This window comes from Onychomys torridus, chromosome 8 (genome assembly GCF_903995425.1).
Source record: "Onychomys torridus chromosome 8, mOncTor1.1, whole genome shotgun sequence".
NCBI lineage: Eukaryota > Metazoa > Chordata > Mammalia > Rodentia > Cricetidae > Onychomys > Onychomys torridus.
The window spans coordinates 1,338,399-1,363,963 of record NC_050450.1 but is presented as its reverse complement, the minus strand read 5'-3'; the positions used below and the strand labels follow the sequence as shown (position 1 = coordinate 1,363,963).

At 42.3% G+C, this 25,565-nt stretch overlaps 1 non-coding gene and 1 pseudogene across 1 annotated transcript; both read left to right on the top strand.

The window, feature by feature from the left end:
• Positions 1-25,565, top strand: part of LOC118590294 — a 64,631-nt pseudogene that overhangs the window by 35,699 nt on the left and 3,367 nt on the right.
• LOC118590585 lies at positions 3,598-3,703 on the top strand. The gene has a single exon (XR_004945852.1). It is a non-coding gene; the product is annotated as a U6 spliceosomal RNA (small nuclear RNA).

The following is a 25,565-nucleotide window of genomic DNA, read 5'->3' as shown; positions in this document are numbered from 1 at the left end:
TAAAGGTCTTGGAGAGATTAGGAATACAGGGAACTTACCTAAACATAATAAAGGCAATTTACAGCAAGCCAACATCAAATTAAATGGACAGAAACTCAAAGCAATTCCACTAAAATCAGGAACAAGGCAAGGCTGTCCACTCTTTCCATATCTATTCAATATAGTACTTGAAGTTCTAGCCAGAGCAATAAGACAACATAAGGAGATCAAGAGGAAAGAAATTGCATAGGAAGAAGTCAAGCTTTCACTATTTGCAGATGACATGATAGTATACATAAGTGACCCCAAAAAATTTGACCAAGGAACTCATACCTTCATTGACACTTTCATCAATGTAGCAGGATACAAGATTAACTCAAAAAAAATCAGTAGCCCTCCTATATACAATAGACAAACAGGATGAGAAAAAAATCAGAGATACATCACCCTTTACAATAGACACAAATGGTATAAAATACCGTGGGGTAACTCTAACTAAACAAATGAAGGACCTGTAATGACAAGAACTTTAAGTCCCTGAAGAAAAAAATTGAAGATGTCAGAAGATGGAAATATTTCCCATGCTCATGGATAGGTAGGATTAACATAGTAAAAATGGCAATCTTACCAAAAGCAATCTACAGATTCAATGCAATCCCCATCAAAATCCCAACACAATTCTTCACAGACCTGGAAAGAACAACACTCAACTTCATATGGAAAAACAAAAAATCCAGGATACCCAAAAGAATCCTGTACAATAAAACAACCTCTAGAGGCATCATGATCCCCAACTTCAAGCTCTACAGTAATAAAAACAGCTTGGTACTGGCATAAAAACTGACATGTGGACCAATGGAACTGAACTGAAGACCCTGACATTAGTCCCCACACCTATGAACATATGATTTTCAACAAAAAAGCCAAAACTATACAGTGGAAAAAAGAAAGCATCTTCAACAAATGGTGCTGGCATAACTAGATGTCAACATGTAGAAGACTGAAAATAGATCCATATCTGTCATCATGCATAAAACTTAAGTCCAAGTGTATCAAATACCTCAACATATATCCAGTTACTCTGAACCTAATAGAAGAGAAAGTAGGTGTATTGGTGAAATTATTAAGGCCACTCCACGTAGTTAAAAGGGAGGTTTATTTTGTAGGGTAACTTACAAATGAAGGAGTAGGTTGCAGGGTCTGACAAAGGTATAGCACAGTCCGGCGGTGTTCTCTGGAGAACTCTGCTCGGTCTACCTCCTGCGTCCAGCATCCCCGAACCAAGAGAGTGACCTCCTCTTGATCCTCAGTCTTCCGCTCCCTCCTCTGCCCTGCCTTGTGGGCGTGATCATTACTGAAGCCTCAATGGGGGTTGGAACTTCCAGGCCAATGCTGGGATGGCTATCCACTACATAGGTGGGCTGGAGAGATGGCTCAGAGGTTAAGAGCACTGACTGCTCTTCCAGAGGTCCTGAGTTCAATTCCCAGCAACCACATGGTGGCTCACAACCAACCATCTGTAACGAGATCTGGTGCCCTCTTCTGGCCTGCAGCCATACAGGCTGTATACATAATAAATAAATAGATAGATAGATAGATAGATGGATGGATGGATGGATGGATGGATGGATGGATGGATGGATGGATGAATAAATAAATGGATGGATGGATGAATGAATGAATAAACAAATAAATAAATGAATAAATAAATAAATAAATAAATGAATAAATAAATAAATAAACGAATAAATAAATAAATGAATAAACAAACAAACAAATAAATAAATGGGAAGTAGGAAGTAGTCTTGAACACATTGGCACCAGAGATTACTTCCTAAATGTAACACCAGTAGTGCACACACTGAGAGCAACAATTAATAAATGGCACCTCCTGAAACTGAGAAGCTTTTGTAGGGCAAAAGACATGGTCAATTAGACAAATAGACAGCCTACAGAATAGGAAAAGAACCTCATAAACCACACATCTGACAGAGGGCTGATATCCAGAATGTATAAAGAACTCAGGAAATTAGACATCAAAATACCCAACAGTCCAATTAAGAAATGGGCTATAGATCTAAACAGAGAATTCTCAACAGAAGAAGCTCAAATGGCCAAAAGACATTTAAGGATATGCTCAACATCCTAATCATCAGAGAAATGCAAATCAAAATGACTCTGAGATACCGTCTTACATCTGTCAGAATGTCTAAGATCTAAAACACTGAAGACAGCTTATGTTGGAGAGGATGTGGAGCAAGTGGAACACTCCTCCACTGTTTCTGGGAATGCAAACTTATACACCACCTTGGAAATCAATATGATACTTTCTTAAAAAATTGGCAATCAACCTCCCTCAAGACCCAGCTATACCACTCTTGGGCATATATCTAAGGAATGCTCAATCATACCACAAGAACACATGCTCAACTATGTTCATCACAGCATTATTTGTAATAGCCAGAACATAGAAAAAACCTAGATGCCCTTCAACTGAAGAATGGTTAAATAAAATGTGGTACATATACACAATGGAGTACTACTCAGCAGAGAAAAACAATGACATCATGAGGTTTTTAGGCAAAAGGATGGAACCGGAAAGTATCATCCTGGGTGAGGTAGCCCATACTCAGAAAGACAAATATGGTATGTACTCACTCATAAGTGGATACTAGATATAAAGCAAAGGATAACCAGACTGCAAACTCACAACTCCAGAGAGGCTATAGTAAAGAGGACTCTAAGAAAGACACAGAGATTGCCTAATGACAGAGAAATGTATGAGATCCACATGAGCAAACTTGGGGTGAGGGGCAGTAATGGAGGGCAAGGGTCGGGGGAAAGAGAGCTTAGGGGAGCAGGAGGTACCAGCCGGATCAGGAGCAGAGTAGAAGAACAGAGGGAGATACCATGAAGAATGAAGACCCCATAGCAATAGGAAGAAGCAGAGTGCTAGAGAGATCCCCAGAAATCCACAAAGATACCTCCACGGTAGACTACTGGCAATGGTCAAGAAAGTGCCTGAGCTGACTTACTCTGATGATTGAATGGCCAAACACCCTGGCTGTCATGATAGAACTCTAATCTAGTGTCTGATGGAAGTGGATGCAGAGATCCATGGCTGAGCCCCAGGTGGAGCTCTGGGAGTCCAATAGGTGAGAGACAGGAGGGATTGTATGAGCGAGAGATATGGAGACCTGTGTTTGGAAAAATCACAGGGACAAATAGCCAAATTAGTGGAAAGGCATGAACTATGAACCAATGGCTCTGGAGCCCCCAAGGAACTGGACCAGGTCCTCTGGATAAATGGGACAGTTGATTAGCTTGACCTGTTTGGGAAGCCCTCAGGCAGTGGAGCCGGGACCTGTCCTTGGTGCATGAGCTGGCTTTTTGGAGCCTGGAGCCTATGCTGGGATACTTTGCTCAGCCTTGGTGTAAGGAGGAGGGGACTGGACCTGCCTTGGCTGAGTCTACCAGGCTGGCTGACTCTCCAGGGGAGACCTTGCCTTGGAGGAGGTGTTAATGGGGGGTGGGCTGGGGGGAGGGATGGGAGGAGGGAGGATGGGGAAATCTGTGGGTGACATGTGAAATTAAGTTAATTATAAGATAAAAATATATGTGCTCGCTTTGGCAGCACATATACTAAAATTGGAACGATACAGAGAAGATTAGCATGGCCCTGCACAAGGATGACATGCAAATTTGAGAAGCGTTCCATATTTTTAAATAAATATATATATATATATATATATATATATATATATATATATATATTAAAAGAGGGTAGTGTTTAAAGTTGGACACCACCACCCCCCCAAACACACAACAAAGACATTTATCCCTACCCTGAATTCAGTTTATATGACAAGATCCTGGACTTGATACTGATGTTATCATAGTTTGAGATCCAGGTATTTTGAGAGGGTATTTTAATCTATTAAGGATTCATAATAAAAGTCTAACACCTATCAAAAGAATACATAAATACGAATATTTCCAAAGATAACCTTGATGACTTCCCCACCGGCAGGTAAATCAGGAGAATTTGGGAAGGTTGGCTGGGTTATTCACACAGGTATTAGAGTCAACAACTATTCTGCCTGGTTGACAAAGTAGAAAAGTAGAGGAAAACTATAGGGCAGACATCATTAACTTCATGAACTTGGAGAAGTGGAGTTCAGGACATAATGTGATGAACAGGAGTGGTATATGTCACTGAGAAGGCCAAAGGGAGGAGAGCAGCAATGGTACAACTGCCTAGTCAAGACTATGGAGACAGGTCCAACAATCCAGGCTTTAAATAATAATGCTGTTCTCATGCTTTTCATTTATCTACAGTAGGGTTCAGTTCCTCTTTATTTGTCAGACTTCTCTTCTCTGAAAGCACTTGAAATATGTGTGACCACTCCAAACTGATATTTGTTATAAACAGGAGTAGTATGCTAGCTCTTAAAATCTTAGTACAAAAGAGAATGTAAAGGGCTGTGGTTTTTGTGTAGGTGAAACATACAATTTTCAAGACACAGGGTTCAATAAGATACATTTCAAAAACTAATTTCACTTGTTTTATTTCCTCTGTGTGTGACTATTTACATATGTGTGTATCATGGCACCCATCCATGTTTGTAGTTAGAGTTTTCCAGACCCACACTGGGCGCCAGATATTTGTGAAATTATTAAGGCCACTCCACGTAGTTAAAAGGGAGGTTTATTTTGTGGGGTAACTTACAAATGAAGGGATAGGTTGCAGGGTCTGGGTAAGGTATGGTGCAGTCCAGCGGTGTTCTCTGGAGAACTCTGCTTGGTCTACCTCTAGCATCCAGGGTCCCAGAACCAAGAGAAGCCTCTCCTCTCGATCCTGGGTCTTCAATTTCCTCCCTCAGCCCCGCCTTGTGGGCGTGACCATTACCAAAGCCTCAATGGGGGTTGGAACTTCCAGGCCAAGGCTGGAATGGCTACCCACTATACATGTTTATGATTATGAGCACAAATTATGTAGTAGATATGTGGAGATCAGAGGAAAACCTTGGGTGTTGATCTTCACCTTCCCTCTTGTTTGAGACAATGTTTTCTTTTGTTTTTCCAATGCATTCACCAGGCTACCAGCCCATGTGTTTTAAAGATTCTATTGTGTCCATCTTCCAGCTCTCCATTCTCCTCCAGTTTTTTACTGGTGTCCTGGGCAGTCAGCTTTGGGTCCTCATACTTCTCTGCCACACAGCATTTACCCACTGAACCATCTGCTCAACATTTTTCTCTTAAAAATTGTGTTTATGAGAGGCAGGGGCAGGGGGATTGCTGCAAATTCAAAGTCAGCCAGATCTAGGTGTTGAGTTCCAGGCCAGACAGTGTGACTCTTGTCTTAAAGAAATAAACAAGTGAAAGAAAAGACAATAAAACCTGTTGACTAGGAAATTTACAATGACTAAAGTAGTTCACATTACATTCCCATTGGCAGCATGATTCTTAGATAAACATAATATGTCCATCCACATAATAGACTATAGCATTTGGTCCTTTGTCAAGATCTTGATGGTATTCTATAGTCAGGTGTTACATACTAGGATCTTAGGGAATCATATTCTGAAATGGAGTCAAGAGCTAAACAGTAAATTGTTAAGACTAGCACTTGTGTAATGAAATTGGAAGCCAGAAGGGAAGGAAGCTATAGGTCATTAGCCAGAATTGATAATATCTTCAGTAACTTGTTTTTTAGTGGTGTCCCTCTTTGGGCAGAAATGGCTGGCCCATGTATCTTTGTCTTGGTCAATTATCAGTGACGGATTGGCTTCCTTGGTCTGTTTGTGGTGCAATCCCTAAATACTTTCTGTACTAACTTAGAAACAAAAGAGACTTACTTCTAATATTTCTGGAGGTTAGGAGTTCAAGATCAAAGCACTGGTACTGCCAACTGGTAAGGTAACTTGTTGCCATGTACTACATGGCAGAAGAGCACAAGATCAGATGGGCTAGATACCATGTGACAGCTTTTGGACAAGTCCTTTCCACCCTCAAAACTTATTCACGTGGTTTCCCTACTATCACCTTGATGAATAACTTCCTGTTTGAATTTTTAAAGGATATATTTAGGCCATGGCTGGAATATCTAAAATGAGAATGCCTTCCACCTAGAGGCATAAAGAGACTAAAGAGGACGGCAGAAGCTGGTCATATTATTCTCAGCCAGGCAGTGAGTTCTCCCTTGTGCAGGGACCCCTGCAGAACATTCCTAGAGTGGCCACATTAAGTCTAAACATACCTACAAATTCACATAAAATTGCGTTATAATATGCATTTAATTATATGTATTTATCTCAAAATAATTTATATTTATATATACTTATTTAAACATATCCAAATTAAAACATATAATAATAAAAAATTCTAACACCCTATTTGCCCTGCTCTACCTTCTAGGTAGAATTAACCAGAAATAACGATTATTCTAATTTCTCTCACTATAGATTTGTTTTGCTAGACTTAGTTTCATACAACTGAAATCACAGTTACATATTCCTTTGGCTTGGATTGTTTTTAAAAGAAAATCATAACTCTTTATTAATTCTTTGGGAATTTCATATCATGCAACCCAGCTTACACTCACCTTCCAGTCCCTCTATATCTGTGACTTACCCCTGCAACAAATTAATTAAAGACAAACAAAAAAGCAACCAAACCAAAGCCACCTCCCTTTTCTATCTTTCCCATACTTCTTCATTTATCCTAAGTGGCATCGGGAGCTGTGGTTTGTTATGAAGTTTATGCTATTGTCCTATCATTGCCACACAGAAAATGTTCATTGAAATGAATCATTGGTGAAAGACCAGCCCCCAGCTCCCATCTGGCCTGGAGCTCCCATCTGGACCAGAGACACCCCAGCAGACCCTACAATCTACACGCCCTGTCCCCACACCCATAAGCCTGAGACACCACCACCACCACCACCACCACCACCCCTGCTTCCTGAGAATTAGAAAACAGCCCCCAGCTCCCATCCAACCCAGAGCTCCCATCCGGACCACAGGTGAGTATCTGGGGTCATACCCAGGGAGGCCTGCCCCTAGGTCCCATCCCTGGGCACCAGCCGTTCCTGGGGAAGACCTGCCCAACTTGGCCATTGGGCAGGGCCCCTGTGGTAAGGTTCCCCTTCCGAAAGACCTCCCGGCAGACCTTGCAAACTACACGCCCTGCCACAACACCCATCCGCCTGAGACCACCGCCACTTCCTGAGACTTGGTGACCAGCCCCCAACTCCCATCTTGTCCAGAGCTCCCATCTGACCCAGAGAGCTCCCATCTGACCCAGAGAGCTCCCATCTGACCCAGAGAACTCCCATCTGACCCACAGAGTGCCCTTCTGGCCCAGAGAGCTCCCACCTGGCCCAGAGAAAGAGAGAGCTCTCATTGGACAAAGAGTCCTCACAGGACCAAGAGTAAACTCAGGAGACAGGGAATCTGCCAGCCCTGATTAGACCAAGAGTGGCTTTCTGAGAAGCAGAATCCGTCACCTCTCATTGGACCAAGAAAAGCTTCCTGAAATGCCAAATCTGTCAGCTCAGTCTGGACCAAGAGTGCTGATAAGACCAAGAACGAATCCACAAGGAGATGGGCAGGCATCAAGGCAGAAGTACATACAACAAAATAAAGAGCAATGCAGCATCACCAGAATCTAGCCCTCCACCAACAGCAAGACCTGAATATCACAAAATGTAAGAAGCAGAAGAAAGCAACCTTAAGAACAACATCTTGAAGATGCTAGAAGCTTTTAAAGAAGAAATAAAAAATGAAATGGAAAAGACAAACAAAAAAGTGGAGGAAATCAATAAAGAACATGAAAAGACAAACAAAAAAATGGGAAGAACGCTATAAAAAAAAAACTAGAGGAAAAGACAAATAAAGCAGAAGAAAACAATAAATCCCTTCAAGAAAACCATGAAAAAGCAATGAAACAGATGAGGGAAACAGTCCAAGACCTGAAAAGGGAAATAGAAAAAATGAAGACACAGACAGAGGGAATGGTGGAAATAGAAAAACTGAGTAAACAAACAGGAAACACAGATGCAAGCATAACCAACAGAATACAAGAGATGGAAGAGAGGATCTCTGGTGTAGAGGATACAGTAGAGGAAATAAATTTGTCAGTCAAAGAAAATATCAATGCCAAAATAATTATAACACAAAGTGTCCAAGAACTCTGGGACACCATGAAAAGACCAAACCTAATAATAATAGCGATAGAGGAATAACAATAGAGGAAGGAGAATACCAACTCAAAGGCACAGAAAATATATTCAACAAGATCATAGAAGAAAACGTTCCCAACTTAAAGAAGGAAATACCTATGAAGATACAAGAAGCCTGTAGAACACCAAACAGACTAGACCCCAAAAAAAGTCCCCTCACCACATAATAATTAAACAACTAAACCTACAGAATAAAGAAAGAATATTAAGACCAGGCGGTGGTGGTGCACACCTTTAATCCCAGCACTCGGGAGGCAGAGACAGGCGGATCTCTGTGAGTTTGAGGCCAGCCTGGGTTACCTAGTGAGTTCCAGGAAAAAGGTGCAAAACTACACAGAGAAACCCTGTCTTGAAAAAAAAAAAAAAAGCAGCAAAGGAAAAAGGCCAAGTGACTTATAAAGGCAAACCCATCAGAATAACACCCAATTTCTCAATGGAGACTTTGAAAGCCAGAAGGACCTGGACAGACACATAATGCAGACACTAAGAGACCATGGATGCTAGCCTAGACTAATTTACCCAGCAAAACTTTCAATCATCATAGATGGAGTGAACAGGACATTCCAAGACGAAGCCAGATTTAAACAATACTTATCCACAATCCCAGCCCTACAGAAAGCACTAGAAGGAAAATTCCAACCTAAGGAAGTCAGATACACCCTCAAAAACACAGGCAATAGATAACACCACAGCAATAAACCTCAAAGAACAGAAGTACACAATACTACCACCAAAAAAATAACAGAAATGAAAATCACTGGTCATTAATATCCCTTAATATTAATGGATTTAATTCACCTATAAAAAGACACAGACAAACAGAATGGATATGAAAGCAGAACCCACCATTCTGCTGAATACAAGAAACACACCTTAAATTCAAAGACACTACCTAAGAATAAAAGACTGGGAAAACACTTTCCAATCAAATGGTCTTAAGAAGCAAGTGGGTGTAGCCATCCTAATATCCAGCAAAATAGACTTATTTATTGCTTTTATATATATATATGTGTGTGTGTATATATATATATATGTTACATATATATGTTATATATATGTTATATAGTCATTATACTTCTGTGTATAGTTTTTCTTATATTAGTTATACTTTTTCCTTCTCTCCATCTCTTCTTCCCTCTCTCTCTCTTTCTCTCTCTGTCTCTCCTCTCTTTGGCTTGGAGACAAGGTTTCTGTATGTAGTTCTGACTGCCCTGGAACACCTCCTATAGACCAGGCTCACCTGGAACTCAGAGATCTCACCGCCTCTTCCTTCAGAGGACTGGGATTAAAGGCATGAGCAAACCCCACCCAGATTCAGTTCAAGTCCTACAAGCTCTAAAGCTCTATGCTGGGAATCTGATTCCGTAGGAAGGACGCAAGAGGTAGATGCATTCTACATTGATGGCAAAGACAGCTCCAGAACTGAGAGGCAAACACCCAAACTATCCTCAACACACAGTGAGAGCTAATATAGGGCTAGAGTCCACATGTAGAGACAGGGGACATTTTCAAGTAGGGTGGGGGACAGAATCTGTGCCAAGCTTTCAAAGGTGATGGTGGTAGGGGCTAGCTTTCAGTCTTGGTGTCTGACAGCTATTCTCTGGCTTGTGCATGGGCTTCTCCCATGCTAACCCTCCTCACTTTTCTTTTCTTTTACCTTGATGTTGTTTTGATGACAGGGTGATGACATAGTAATGACACTATGCTGAGGACCCACAGTTGAGTAAAACATAGCTGGTCTCAGGCTCCTTCCAGATTCTGAGAAGATGGACAAGGAGACATACTAAATATAGTAGTACCTTGGTAGTGTGGCATAAACCAAGTCTGGCCTTGCTACCAGTGTGACTATAGATGGTCCTTTCTGTGTCAGGGTCAGCTCAGAAAGAGAAGGTGGGTGGGCTCTGGGCAGAGAATAACAAATGCCTCTACCACATTTCTCTGGTTTGTGAGCTTGTAAAAGACAGGGTTTGTCAGCACCTGTCTGGGAACCCACAGAGTTACTTCCTCCACACTTGAACTCTCACCTACAGTCTAAGAAGTCAAATCCACTCCTAGGTGCTCTACATTTATAAACTGTCACCTGTAAGAAACCCTTCCTCAATATTCTCTGAGATCTGCCATGGCCAATAGCAGCTTCAACTGTCCCTCTCATGTGCCAGGCTTGCAAGGGCATGCTCTCCAACAGAAGAAGCATGTGTCATCTGCTGCAGGTTCTATGCAGCTTTGGTGCTTCCTCCCAACACTGCTTAGCTGTAAATCTTTCTTGCTATCAAAGATTCTTTAACCCATATCCAGGCCCAAGGAAAGACATCATAATTTTGCCTTTCATCAGATGTGCCTAATCTACCTTGTTGTCCTAGATGAAAGGTGACAGATCTGCTCCAACACTGACAATGCATGATGCAGGGGTACAATCCTGAACCCATAGAGATCAGTGCAGATACTGGAGCCCTGCATAGAAGCCTGACAGCATAAGACAATTAGCATGCTTTCCTCCTGTATCTGTTTCTACATGTCTTGAGAAACATCTCACTTGGGGTTGGAGTTATCTAGTCTAACTAATACAGCTCATAGGGTTTGAACACCCAAAGCCAACAACAGAAGCTGGAGAGATGGCTCTCTCACATGGCACATAACAACCATCTAGTTCAGGGGAATCCAATGCCCTCTTCTGGCCTCTATGGGAAATGCAAGCATGTGGGGCAAATGCAAGGAAAGATCTGCAGCCTCCCTAAAAAGCTATTTCCCAAAGTGACTTGGAAGGTCCTTATCTCTGTTGTGTGGTTATCACTGATGCTGTATTGCAAGGAAGACTGGGGCGGATAGCTATGTGTCTCCTGATTCTTTTATACTCCCCTTAATGAATGTTTTTATTGCCTGAGGGTCTATAGAGCAATAAAGTTGTTTTTCTCAATATTTTTGTATTTATGACCAATTCATGAAAGTGTCTCTATAGAATACCATATATTAGGGGTAGCTAAATACATGACATTATGGATATAGTATCCATACCAATTCCATCATGAATTTATCTGTTGAATAAAGCAAACTATCCACACCCAAGACACCAATCCCCTATATCTCCCTGGATGGCTGGGATATTACTATATGGCTCATGATGTCTGTGAGTTCTTGGATTATAGAAGTGTGACATGTCTCTTGACTAAAGCAGTTGGGCTTAAGTGTGAAGAGTTGGAAATTGCTTTTTTTAATTCATAAAAATACCCTTTTCTCAAAAGTGCCTCTAAAAGGTCAGTCAATATAAACAGTGAATACCCTTAGCAAATTATGAAAAACAATAGCAAGAAAAATTACATCAAATTAATAAAACCAAAATCAAAACAAGACAACAAAAGCATAAACCCAAAACTAAAGAACAATGAAAATAAACAGGATTTTCTTACTCAGAGAGAACAACACAGATCTACAACCTCTGGCTGCCTTTGGAGACATGGTAAGAAGACCAGTTATAAAAGCTTTTTTAAGAGGAGTATAGGCATTCATCTTTGAGGCTTTATATGACATGTTCTCCCGAAGAATAAGGTATTATCCCCCTTCTGGGTTCACAGCTACAAATGGGTGTCTTTTTCCAAGGAGGCCTAGATCCTAAGATGATGAAGGTCATGATCTCTAGTTGTCTGTGGTTTCCTTTGACTTCCTCAATTCTCACAAAAGGTGTTGTCAAGAAGGAAAGAGAGTCAAGAACTAGAAGCCACCATAATGTGTCACTAGCTAGGCATAATCAAGGCCTATTCCACAATGGAAACCAAATTTGAAGAAGACAATGTATCCCCAGATTTCAGTAGATGCTGTGAGTGGGGCCAAGCAGGTGGCTCTTGCTGTAGAGCCCCCTTCTACAAGTAGAGCTCATCTTAGGCTGTGGCTCATTCCATCTCAGGGTGAAGTTTTTGGACCTAGAGAGAGAAGTAGTTAAGACACAGGTCTGGAGGGGGCTACTTCCTCCCACAACCTCAGGCATGCTGACCTGACATTGATCTTTTGATTGATATCATTGTTTCAACCCTGAAGGAATAAAGATCACAGCAGAGTACCTGGGCCTAGAACTTTTCTCAGTCCTAAATACATGCCATAACTTAAACTGAGCACCTTATGATGTCCTTTCTACTAGAAAGAATAGAACATTCTTCTACAGTTCAGGGACAATATCTTATAAATACCAACAGGATCTTAATACCATAGCCGAGAGTATATGAGCATACACTTGTTATCAATGATGAGTCAACCAAATAATATTGATAGCCATAATACAGTCTTGCCATCTGGACAGCTGAACAAGGTCATGAGACTAACTGAGTCCTCATGTCCAGGAGGCACCTTGAACATGTGCAACATTCAAGATAGATCCTGTGATACTGCATTTCCTGAGATGCGTGCCTGAGAACACTGACCCTGCCAGCACTCTGGGACCAAACAAACTTCTGGTTTCCTTAGGATTAGTCCTGTGAATCTGCATCCTGGCTCTTTATAATCTGTTACAGAATATTCCTAAGAAGGTTCTGATCTTCCCTGCACCTGAGGCATTTTCCTATCTCATCTTGAAAAGTCCTTAATTATTCTATCTTGAGAACACTTTGCACAGACAATGGGTAAATGTTGCAAACAGCAGGGTTCAAAGGTGGGCATCTCTTCTCTATGGGGGATGCTCCTAAAGGAAAATGTAATCTCAGCCAGGTATGGTGGTGCACACCTTTAAACCCAATTATTTGGGATGTTATGGTGGGAAAACTCTGTCAGTTCAAGAAAATCCTTCTCAAAACAGAGTTATTCTACAGCATACTGAGTATCAAATTAATTATTTCCTGGAAAGAATTTCTTGTTGACTGGACAAACCCCTTTCTCTGAAGTCTTCTTTCCCTAGTGTAGCTAGAAACCATGCATTTGAGCAGAAGCCCATAGAAGACAGATATCCCAGGTACATGGAATTCATTTGGCTCTGGCTCCTGCCTACAGCTTGGTCTCCTACCTCATCTGTAAGCCTTCAAAGTGATGGTTCAGCTTTTCTCCCAAGTACTTTACCTGCAAGACCACCTCTTTCTGCCTCAGCAGTAACTATAGTCTTTCCTCCAATCTTTGGAGGTCCTTTTCATTAGAAGACTTTGTTCTTAGTGGATAGTTACACACAGTTGTACAAATGCAAGCAGTTACAAAAGATCCCAATAGCTTGCTGGTCAGCCAGACAGGCAAAACAGAAAGTATCCAAGGAAGTAAGAATTCCTCATTCAACATAGAAACTGACGAGAAACCCACTGGTCTCCTCTAGCCAATGCACAAAAGCATGATGATGCACCATAACACCCACATGCTTACACTACACTACACACACACACACACGCGCACACACACACACACACACACACACACACACACACACACACACACACGTACACAGGAGAGTGAGAGATAAGAGAGAGAGGGAGTGAGCAGAACAAAACATCATGGCAGATTGAGCACTTGAGTTTAGACTAACCATAAAAGCCCTTTCAGAAGAGTCTCACAACTCAGCCATTATTCCTTGGGAATTAATACTTCTGTGAGTAATGTGATTTGCTTGGCCAGACTATGTTGAGCTCATTATTGAAATTTTGCCCCTGTAGCCCTAAATCTCCCACTTTCCACCACCAGCTTGTCAAAAGCCTCCAGCTGATCATCCAAAGATCCACAGACTATATTCTGCTGGATGGAAGAAATGTCCAGCACCACTCACAGAAAGCACAGCTGACAATCTGCTGCTCAGGCTTCTGTCACTGTGAACCAAGAGCTGGGCAAAGTGAAGAGAACACACTGGGATGCAGAAAGAAAGGAGAAGGCCACAGGCCTCCCAAGTCCATGACTATGAGAAGCACCCATTTGGCACTTGCACAGGGATCTCCTCCTTGCAAATTCCTTTTCATCTGTGATCTCACATGAGCCCTGCCAGGCAAATGAGCCAGAGGAACCAGAATTCACACACCCAATGCTATGGGCATAGGATCCTATCTATCATAATGTCATGTAGGTGTGTGAACAGTTTTTGACCCATCTCCTACACTGGACTGCAGCTACAAGCAGAGCAACAGAGATGGCTTGCCAATAATTCAGTTTCTCAGAAGAGGCTAACTTCCCAGAAGCTCTTGTGCATAGTGAAATGAACACCCAGATTGCAAGAGCTGAGTCACTGGATGGGAACAAGGATGAATAAGGTGATAGGTAAAAGCACAGGTCTAGAAAAGCAGACAGGCAGTCAAATGAGCAAAACTCCTGCCTGTTGTTGATGGGTTTTGAGGTCACTTGTCTCTTCTTCCTGGTCCTTTCAAATCACTTTCAAGTCCTCTAGATAGAGCTTCATCAGGACCCAATCCTCCAGCAGATTCTGGTTCACTTTCTACTCCAACTGGATCTGTTCCATCAGGTGACTTCTGTACAGATATTGGAAACATACTCTACATACTAAGGCCCTGACAGACTCCTTCTGCCATGCTAGCCTCCAGGAAGCAGCACCCCAAAAGCCAGAGTTTACAAGAAGATAAAGCCGAGAGTTCTATACAGCCATGAGAGCTGCACTCAGAAGGACAAAATGAGACAATGCTTACTGGCAGAAGGAATCAAAGAACAACATAGAACCCCAACACCGAAAGGGATCCATCTGCCTTCAATAGAAAGAGGAGTCCATAACTGGCCTTATCTCTCTGTGGTAATAGGGAAACATCAGCAAATGGTGGGCAAATGCCCTCTGAGTGAGAACAGGAGACCCAAGTTAATCATATTTTATCTACAAGTTCCACAGCAATCAGACATGAAAAGCCTGGGCCTGAGTTCCAGACACCTAAGGCTACCTGACATTTCCCTTATGGTGCAAAATGTTTGTCTCTCTAAAGTCTCTAGAGGCACCAGGACCATAGTCATAGGGGTTATCAGTCTCTTTCATGCTTAGCAAAACGGAGTCCAAGAGACACAAGTCTGAAAAAATGCAGCTAAGACTGCTTACTAAGAACCAGAGTTGGGGACTCTCCAGCACAGAGAAAAAGAAAGGCAAAGATAGTCATTTCACAACTCATGGTGTCCATGTCAAGATGTGCACTTACTGATAGAAAACTGACTCCTTGGTCATCTACTGAACTTCTCTGAGGCCTTGGAGTTCTCATCCTGCAGGGTGTTTAGTTCCTTTGTGACTTGCTTATGCTCCATCCTCAGTTTCTAATAAAAGGATTTGGATTGTGGTAGGGTCTAGAAACAGAAGGAGAGAACCCCATGAATACAGGCCTCAGGGATCACAGGAACTCAGGTTGTATCCTGGACTTCACATTGGATGCCACATTGTGGCTCCTATGTACTGGGACCTCCTGGTGCTTATAAACATTTTAACCTGACCCAGATCATCAGAGGCTAGGTGTTAAGATGAAGGGTACCCTGGCTGCATGAGCACACTGAGTAGGCCTAGAAGGTCAGAATAGCTCTAAATGTTTCCAGGAGACTATGCCTCAGGTTAATGTTCAATAGATAGTGCAAGGATATTTCTCCCATTTCAGAATAATAATTCTAGGTCCTGGGTGACTATTACTAAACAATTAGACACAGCACATAATTCTGGGGTTCAGGAACAAGCTCAGTATAGCTATATAAACTCCTGAAAAGATTCCTACATGGCACCTAGGTGAGCTCATAAGGCAAGAGCATAAAGTGAGGCTCTCATACAGCACTGGCATGAACTGGAAACTGAAATAGGCAATCCTCAGGTCCCATAAAATATCCCTGACTTTCAGAGTCTGTAGGGACACACTAACCTGAAAATGTGTATACACACACGCACGCACGCGCACACACACACACACACACACACACACATACACATTAGAGAGAGAGACTGAGACAGAAAGAGAGGGACAGAGAGAAACAGAGAGACACACCTGGAGAAATAAAGATACACAGAGAGGACCCACTATTAGAGCCTTAAAATGCATGGGATAATATTGTCTAAGAGTATAAGGCTTAAGACTAGAGAAAAACACTGATGAGCCCCAGAAATTCCAGTCATTCACTGAAATAGATCACGTGGAATCAGGCACTTCCAGCTGCTACTAGGAGCAAGTTCAAAGACTCACCACAAACACACAGCCACATGTATCTCACAGAAGCCACAACCTGTCAGGTCCTTTCCAAATGCATGATGGTAACTCACACACTACTGCCTCAATCCCTGAGTACTTTGGAAAGGCATATATATGAACCATGTGGTAGGCCAGGTTTTAGCTTTTGGAATACCCACCAAACTGATATCCAACCAGGCTGGAAAACTTCCCATCCTCTCCACCAGTGTATAGCATTTCTTCCTGTGATTCCCCTGGTGGTGTCTGTCATCTCTCTTCTGGTTTCCTTGGATGGCATCTAGGAGTTCACTATGCAGTTCCCTGATTCCTCCTGAACCTGAACATTTATATGTACCTACTCTCTTTTTTTTATTAAAATGTGGAGGACTGTCTTTTTACTTGCCATTTACTAACTGGATTGCCTTATTTCTTATGATCTATGTATTTTATCTACTTCTAAGTAATCTGGATATTTATCCTCTTACTGAGGTATCTATACAAAGCTTTCATCTTGTTATCTAAGACCCCTTATCAAATAACTTTTTCTGTTTCCTGCATCACATGCTTTACATCTGTGAGAGACCATTTTTCAACTTCTGCCAGGATTTCTTGAATGGCCAGAGTTTTCCTCCTACCTGGCCTGCCTCTGAACATTCAACTCTTTGACACATTCTGTGCATTAGTAGTATCAGGGCTAGTTATACTTTAGCCTCTGGGACATTTGGCATTGAATCTTTACAGGGCGACACAGAGAAAATAGAGCTCATTTATTTATTAATATGCTTTAAGTTTCTCAGGACAGGTTCTCTCTCCATAACCCTGCATGTTGATCAGGCTAGCCTTGAATTCACAAACATCAGCCTGTCTCTGCCTCTGCCTACACCTCTGCTGCCGCCTATAACTCTGCCTCTGTCTCTACAATTGTCCTGGCCCCGACCTGCTTCTGCCCCTGCCACTTCCTTGCTACAAGAGTGCTGAGAGTAAAGAAATGCTCCTATAAGCCAAATGGCATCAAGTTTGTTTCTGTGTAGTTGGGTAACCAGGTTGCCCAGAGTGACTGGCTGAAGAGTCAATGTGTAAGCCAAGGTGCATTTTTGGTACTTAAGTGAATGTGTTTACAACTGGAGCTCAAGCTAGATTCATTTTTCACAATTTTCACAGTATTTTAAAATACTTGTTAAATTGGTATTCTATTGATTGACATTCATATTAATTAGTTAATATTGATATCAATAACCAGTTGAATGTCACATTATATTTGTTTCTTACCACATTTAGGAAATTTATAAATAAAAGAAGACAAGTGGCTCTGAAGGTGCACGAAGGTGGTTTGAAACTGAATGTTACAGAGAATCACAGATCGCAAGTCAAAAGGCACAATATATTCTCATATCCCAAGCCATTTTTAGGTAACCACACTGCTGAGATTAGTCTAGGTAAAGGTTCCCTGTCAAATATAGAAAACTATATCCTGTTCTAATCCCTGGCTCTTAAAATCTGTTCTGCCCATCTCTAAGCATCTCCCATATCTTATGAGCACTAGTTGTGTGGGCTGTTATCAGCTGGAGCTGGGTACTCCACAGCCAGATGTTCTCCGGACAAGAACTGACACATTATTGTATGCTGGAATTCTCACAAGTATTCCCAGCTAGAAGAGTTACAAGAAATTAACAGTTACTGAGGAAGCTTTCATTTAAGAATCAACTTAACCAATTATTAAATTAAGAAATAATCTTACTCAGAGATGAACGCGATACTAATTCAGTAATCTCAAGATGTCACACAAACCCCAGTCAAGCCTCAACTTGATATGCCAGACTTTGTTGATTCCCCTTGTCCTCTCTGAGGAATAAATGGGGATGGGCTAAGTGGAGAAAGAAGCAGGAGAAGGGGATGGAGGGAGAACTGTAGTTGGTATGTAAAATGAAAAATAAACTTAAAATATTAAGAAAGCTCAGAGTAGAGAGAAGCCTGGTAGACATGGCAAGTACCTACAACACCAGCACTCTGGATGCAGAGGCTGGCTGATCTGCATGATTTCAAGGCCAGACTAATCTACATAGAGAGAATCTATCTCTACCTAGAGTGGAGATAAGTAAAGTAAGGTATGCAGGGAACAGGACAAAGGCACAGTCATGAGAAGCTGTCTTCTCCTAACTCTAAACACTTAAGTTCCAGGCACAAGAGCAAGACAAAGGAAGGCAAAAAAGAACACTGTCTAGATCATAGCAAGGGTTAAAGTGGATCAACTAGGAAATCTATGCCTACTCAGGCAGAGCAGGCAGCTCATCCAGTGAGAGTCATCCTCTCCAATACCAAAAGTCATTCTGAACCATTTTGTTTTGGATATGAAAGGGAACATAGGCTTTAGACTCTCCCAGACAGTACAAACTGTAGGTAAGACAGCTTGTGAGTGTTACAGCTCTGCAGGGAAAGATAACCTGATTTACTGGAAATCAGGCTAAATACCTGGAGCTTCAACAGGCCAGTTCTGGATGGTGAAGCCACAAAAGGACAGCTCACTTTTAGAGAGAAATGTGTCATGATTGGACAGGAAGCCAGGCTATGCCGAGAGCTGCCGTAGGACAGCTCTGGATGGTGAGGTATCCTGACTTATCAGCAAGCCACGAGATACCTGAAGTTGGAAAAAGATGACATATGGTCGCCTTGCAGGATATGGCATCTTGTTCCTCTCAGGGAGAAAGAATTTACAGCTGAGCCTTGCTCTGCCTTCACTTAAGAGCTCTGCTTCTTCTCTCTGGCCCAAGATGTTGCTTCTTCTGCCTCACACTGCTAAAGGAAAAACCCCTGCAGAAATGTAGCAATATCCTCCGGCTCCAATGAAAAGTTGTTGCTTTTTTTCTGCTCTGCCTTGCTAAATGCACATAAGGGAAAGCCTTGGCAAGGTTTTGTCGCCTCAGTCCCCTAAGGAGTGTCTCAGTAAGGTTCTTCTGTGTCTTGCAGGCTAATAAAGATCTTTACCCAAGACACTTTCAAGAAAGAGATTTATTTTGGAATGAGGTTTTCCAGGAGAGTGCCTGCCTCTGCCAGGGTGAGAAAGTACCTCCCACAACCGAACTGGCAGAAGGGCAGATATAGTTCATTTTAGGGGCAGAATTTCTCCCAAAGTTTAACTCGTTTTCCTGCTCAGCGATGTGTCGTTTTGTTGGTCAGGGGCAGATTTGGCTCTAATTGCAGGGCCAAACTGCTTCTTCACAGGTCCCTTTTACCTCATTTGCTCTAATGTTAGGACATGCTTTAACTGGCAGAGTTGGCTCTAATTTCAGGGCCAAAGTGTGTTGTATTTACTACTTGTTTTTAGTATTACAGATCAAATTTTGGGGCCAGGGCATAATCTTACCCTGGCTCTGATTCTAGAGATAGATTATGTTTCTTTGGTTCTGGCACCGGGGTCAGGGCATATGTCTTATGGTTTTGGGTTGAGGACTAAAGAGTTTCTTTGACTAATTCGACTTCAAGGGCAGGTTGTGTGTCTCTCTAGCTCTGGATTCAGGGTCAGGATGGGTTTCTTTGACCCCTGTCCATACAGACTCCTCTCAGGAAACTACAACACTGCCATCTCACCGTTTTTCTCTTGCCTCCTACAGAAAACTTCCGAAGTTCACCTTTCTTTGCAATAGAATGTGCTCAGCAGCCCTCTGTGCCTGTGCTAAAGAATGCCACACCCACAGCAGGAAGTGTGTGCAACTTCTCCAGGGTCTCCACCCCAGCTGTGAGTTCAGCATGGCTCCTGCCATCAGACTCCAGCATTTTTGACAGCAGCAGCTTATGGACAGTGACTACGCCTACATACCAGTTGTTGTCATGACCATGCCTACTACACTGACTGACCAGAGCCAGATTTCTACCTCAGAACTCTCCTATCCAGGTGTTGTCCAGTGGGATCTCACAGGAAGCACTGACAGTGGAGAAATTCATTCAGAGACTTCATTGAAACTATCATTGACAACAATACCACTTTCTATTCTTTTTCTATGACAGCCCAGGGTTTTAATATGTTAGATCCTGTTCCTTAGTCCCTTCCTATCCAACACCATCTACCAGTCTTATTCAGACAACACCATCACAGGTACCAAATCAAGAATACAGCCTGGCATCTTTCCACCAGGAGGGCATTCAGGTCTATCAGTATGATCACAAAAGCCAGGGACCCATGATGGCTGGAAAACTTTGGCAATGCCTTCTGGCCTATGGCTCTGTGTCCTAATCTAGGAGTCAGGCTCCTCCATGCAACCAGAGATGGTGATTGTTCTAAATGAGATTTAGCCAATGAATGTACAAAAACTTTCTCCACCCCTGCCATCTACTATCTCACACATTCTCACGCCATGCCAGACACCAGTCTTGAAGGTGAGTAAAGCCAGGAGGGGAAGGAGTGAGATCAGCACTCAAAGCAGACACAACTTTACCATTCAGCAGTGGACAGTCCATACAGAGGAAGAATGTGAGTCCTGATAGGTAAGGTTTGTCTCTAGCTCACTATCCCCATCTTCCATGTCTGTAATGATAGAGAATGCAGAGCAATGAGTAGCATCCAATCTTCACTGAGGAGTGTCCAAAGAGCACCCCACAGACACACATGTCACTGCCCAAGCTAGTCAATCCCATGCACCATCACACTACAATCACCTCCTCTCTAGTATATTGCTCATGGTTCTATAGGACATCAATAATACATTGGGTAGCACTTGATTTTCTCTGAGTAGAAATCAGATTCCAGAGCATTGCAACCACAAATCAATCTCTCTCTCTCTCTCTCTCTCTCTCTCTCTCTCTCTCTCTCTCTCTCTGTCTCTCTAGGTTTCTCACTCTCTTGTTCTCATTCCTTCAATCTCTCTCTTGAGCCTTCTACTAATTATCTCTTTCTCTATGGTTCTATAATGATGAACAAAGTCAATGATCATGTAGACATATTCTCTACTACAAAATCATGCTAAATCCTCAAAATTTCACAATCTTCAACTAAATTTCATGTCACTTATTAAAAGTCTGTGAAATGGGGGCTTGAGGAAAATCAGGGTACTTAAACATCTTGATTTTCAGGATTGAGGGGATGGGTTTGCAGACCTAAACCCACATAAAAAATGAAGCTTCTGGGGCCATATGTGTAATGCTAATAAATGAAAGAATCTGGCAAAATGGGTAAGTTTTGGGAATTATGCACCAGACAACCTGCCTAATAGAAAACTTCCAAGGAAATGAGAGGAACTCTTTCAAAGAAAAGGAGGAGTGCAAATGAGGAACACGGAGCAAGGGAATTCCGTAATCTCCCCATGATCACTAGGCATGCACACACCACACAAACATTAAGGAACACAATAACATCTGAGAAAGCAAGATATTGCAGGTCTCCAGAAACAACTGAGTAGTCACTAAGTGTCTGAAAAAAGAGGTGCTGCACTTGCAACTAAAGCAGAGGTCACAGGAATGCCTGGACTACTGCTACAGAAGACTGGCGCTGAGGTGCACAGAAAGGAGGGATCATCTCACCTACCAGGCACTGACTCCTGCCTTGACTCTTTTTCAGTGGTGGAAATGGAGATGTCCCAAGGATTGACACCTCCAGGCCAGACATTCTGTCTGCTGCAGAATCCTGACCTCTGCAATGCCTGCTCCAGAATGCCTGCATGAAGACATCGTTAGTTGATAGGGGCAGGCCATTAACTGCCCTCATTAATAGTCCTTCAGAATTCCTGGCCTTGCCTCTAGCTCCAAGCCTGGATCAAACAGAGAATAACAATGTGGATAAATGGCTGCTGAGCAATCAATGCATCTGAATGCCTATGAGGGAACAAAAGAAAACCACGGTGCACCACTATTCTCTTGACAAACCCCCACATGCAGCAGTCTCTGAACTACACTGATATTGGAAGTCTAAGGCAGAAGCCAGCTTCTGATAATGTCATCTTACAAAGCAATAGCCTTTGTCTAGAAGATCAAGGGTCTCTTCAGAAACTCATGGTCTCAAGCACTGACTTGGAAGAAATGACTACACTGTTATCAGATATTCACCTTCCCCAACTCTGAAACTCCCTCACTAACCTGGACCACTGGGAAAATCTCACAACAATCCAATCCAAAAAACTATACAGCTGGGCGGTGGTGGCACACACCTTTAATCCCAGCACTCGGGAGGCAGAGGCAGGTGGATCTTTGTGAGTTCAAGGCCAGCCTGGTCTACCAAGTGAGATCAGGAAAGGCACAAAGCTACACAGAGAAACCCTGTCTCAAAAAACCAAAAAAAAAAAAAAAAAAGAAAAACCACCAACAACTATACAGTTATGAGAAGGGATCAAGCCCAGGAATACTTCAGCAGCAGCATCTGACAATCTGAACCTGTGAGTAAGAAAAGATCAGAAAGCACCTCATCTGCTTCATAGAGATCATCAAGCCTAAATTATGCACCAGGACCAAATGGATGGAGGAGACACTGGGGCCAATGCTGGGGCCAGTGTAGTGGCTATTGACAACAAACACTTGTAGGGCAAAGCTCAGATATCTGCACCTGGCATGCCCAGGATAGCTAGGTTGCAATGGCAAGACAAGACCAAGAGGACCAGAGAAAACAACTTCAGGAAAACACAGGAGTCACAGAGTTAATACACAAGAGAAAGCCACCATCCCCAAAACCAAGTGAAAGAGGAATCCACCTGAGTTCAGTTATGACAGCATTGCAAAGTATCAAATTCACCAAAGCATGCACATGTTACCATCCATGCAGGTCTTTCATGCACTGGGAAGGAAGAGTGGGGACAAAAATGGCATCTCTTCCTTCTGGGCCCTGATAAACTTCAGCCTCAACAATGATCCCAAGATAGAACAAGCCAGGACATCACTGTAAGATGTTCTATATGATTGCTGAATACCCTGTTAAAACCCTGGGTATTGCTCAGATACCACAGAGCAGTGTTGGCAAGGAGAATCTGTCTCCATCCCAGGATGAGCTGCCACCACCTGTGAGGATCAAGTTCATACCACACTGCCTTTCCCAGCCCTGGACAAGATTCAAGCTAGATCTATTTCTAGAAAGCCTCTCTCCCTGGCTTCACGCAGGACCACTGCAGCTTACCCTGTGAGGCCTCATGTCCACTTGACTCAGCCGACCACACTCAGGATATCTCAAATAGCTCCTATCAGCACATCTTTGATTTTTTGTCCACTGACAAACCAGTTCTGCCTATTGCTACCAGTGCCATAGGACCTAAAGTAACCAACCCCATCCAGTCTTCCACTGGGCCTCAGCTGGCTGCCACTAGACCAGCACCATACAGAGCATTTTCTCACACTTTACTCCAAAGGGAGCTTGTTTCTGCTGCCAGGAACAAGTCCCCATCACTTTCAAAACCTCAAACCCAGTATCTGCACCAAGAGTTCACCCACCAACCAATTCCATTGAGGAGGTCAACGTTCCAGGCCTAGGCATCTCACAGCCCATCACAGAAGAACAGAGGTCAGAGATAAAGGAGGTGGGCTCCTCAGGAGAGAGGGAATGCTGCCAAGTACACCTGTCTGGGCAATGTGCATTTTTTTCCTTCAGAGAGAGAATGATATGGAAATTTCTAGATATTATGGCTCTGTGATATAAGTGCAGGTCTAGTCTTTGGAACACTGTGCTATTCAACATAGACAATGTGAGATATAGATACATATATACATATGTAGATGGGATTTAAAGACTTTGATGAATGTGTAGATATGTCAGTACAGATGTATTTAAAGTAATTAATATGTAGATACATGAATTTATATATAAATGGCCAGATATTGTTACTATAGGTGTCAATATTTGAAGACACTAGAAGTGACTGGAGAAACTACAACCAGTTATTTCATCAAAGGGTGTGTATAGAGGGCTTTGATATTTTCCTTATAACTTTGCTATTTACCAAAGTAATAAAATACATTACATAAAAGCACACATGCTATACATTGCTTCTAGAATTTATTTAAGGTAAAATCAATTAGCCAAAGCCTGCAGTGGCAATAAAATTATTGTTCTTGAGGTTTTTTATTTTTATCATCCTAGTTATTGAACTTCTTATGTTTCCTATAGTATATACTGTAGAGAGAACAGACTCCTGCTCTTACCACACTTCCTCCCATTTTGAAAATTTCACCCCAGCCCTTTAATAATTACTAGCTTGAAGCTGAGCAATGGTGGTGCACACCTTTTTCCCAGCACTTAGGAGGCAGACACAGGCTGATCTCTGTGAATTAGAGTCCAGTCTTGTCTCCAGAGTGAGTTCTAGGATAGGCTCCAAGGCTACACATAGAAGCTTTGTCTCAAAAAAACAAAATACTACTACTAACATTTATATACTAAATATATAATGAAAACAAAATAGTAGTAGTAGTAGTATAGAATGAAAATTAGTAGTTTGGAACAGATTCTCCTGAAATTTCATAAAATGAAATACAGGAATTTTGTATACATTATCAAACAGCCACCTTAAAGAGAAAATATACAAGGCTGACTATCTTCCTAAGAAGGATTTAATTTAATTACTATGTTTGTCTCAAGCTGTGTCTATCTTTGAAATCATCCATTTAATAATTTATTTTTATGTGTATATTTGTGTGTAATCCACCATGTTTTTGAACCAAAGTGAAGCCTGTTGTTCTAGCCTTTGTGCACCATAGCAAGCAGCCTGCCTTGTACTCTGGACTCGGGCCTCTTGGACCACTTTGGCTAAGAGTAAAGGTGTCTATGTGCTACTCCCAGCACTATCCTGCCAGCCTCAAAGGCCTCTAAATAGAAAACAGCATGATGGGGTGTCCGGTATCTGTGTGTTCCCGGGCCTTTACCAGGGGATTACAGAGCTTCTGTATGCTTCTGTGCTGGCTGGTTTGTGTGCCAGCTGACACAAGTTGTAGTCATGGGAGAATAAGAGGCCTTGGAGATGATGGGGTGCAGCTTCCCCTTCTTGATTCATCTTCTTCCTGACCTCACACCCTGACATCAGGGTTATCCCCCAGGGCCAGGCTCACGCCCTCGGGTCTCTCTCTCTCTCTCTCTCTCTCTCTCTCTCTCTCTCTCTCTCTCTCTCTCTCTCTCTCTCTCCCCACCTTTGGTATGTACATCACTTTCTGCTCAAAAAAGGACTAGCTCGATTCTAGGGGAGCTAGGGAGATGTTCTACCACTCCAAACTGTGTTTATGAAGGAAGGGAATCACATAGCATGGAAGCCAGCCTCTGAAGAGAGTCACATCCTTGGACTTAAATGGGTAAAAAAACAACA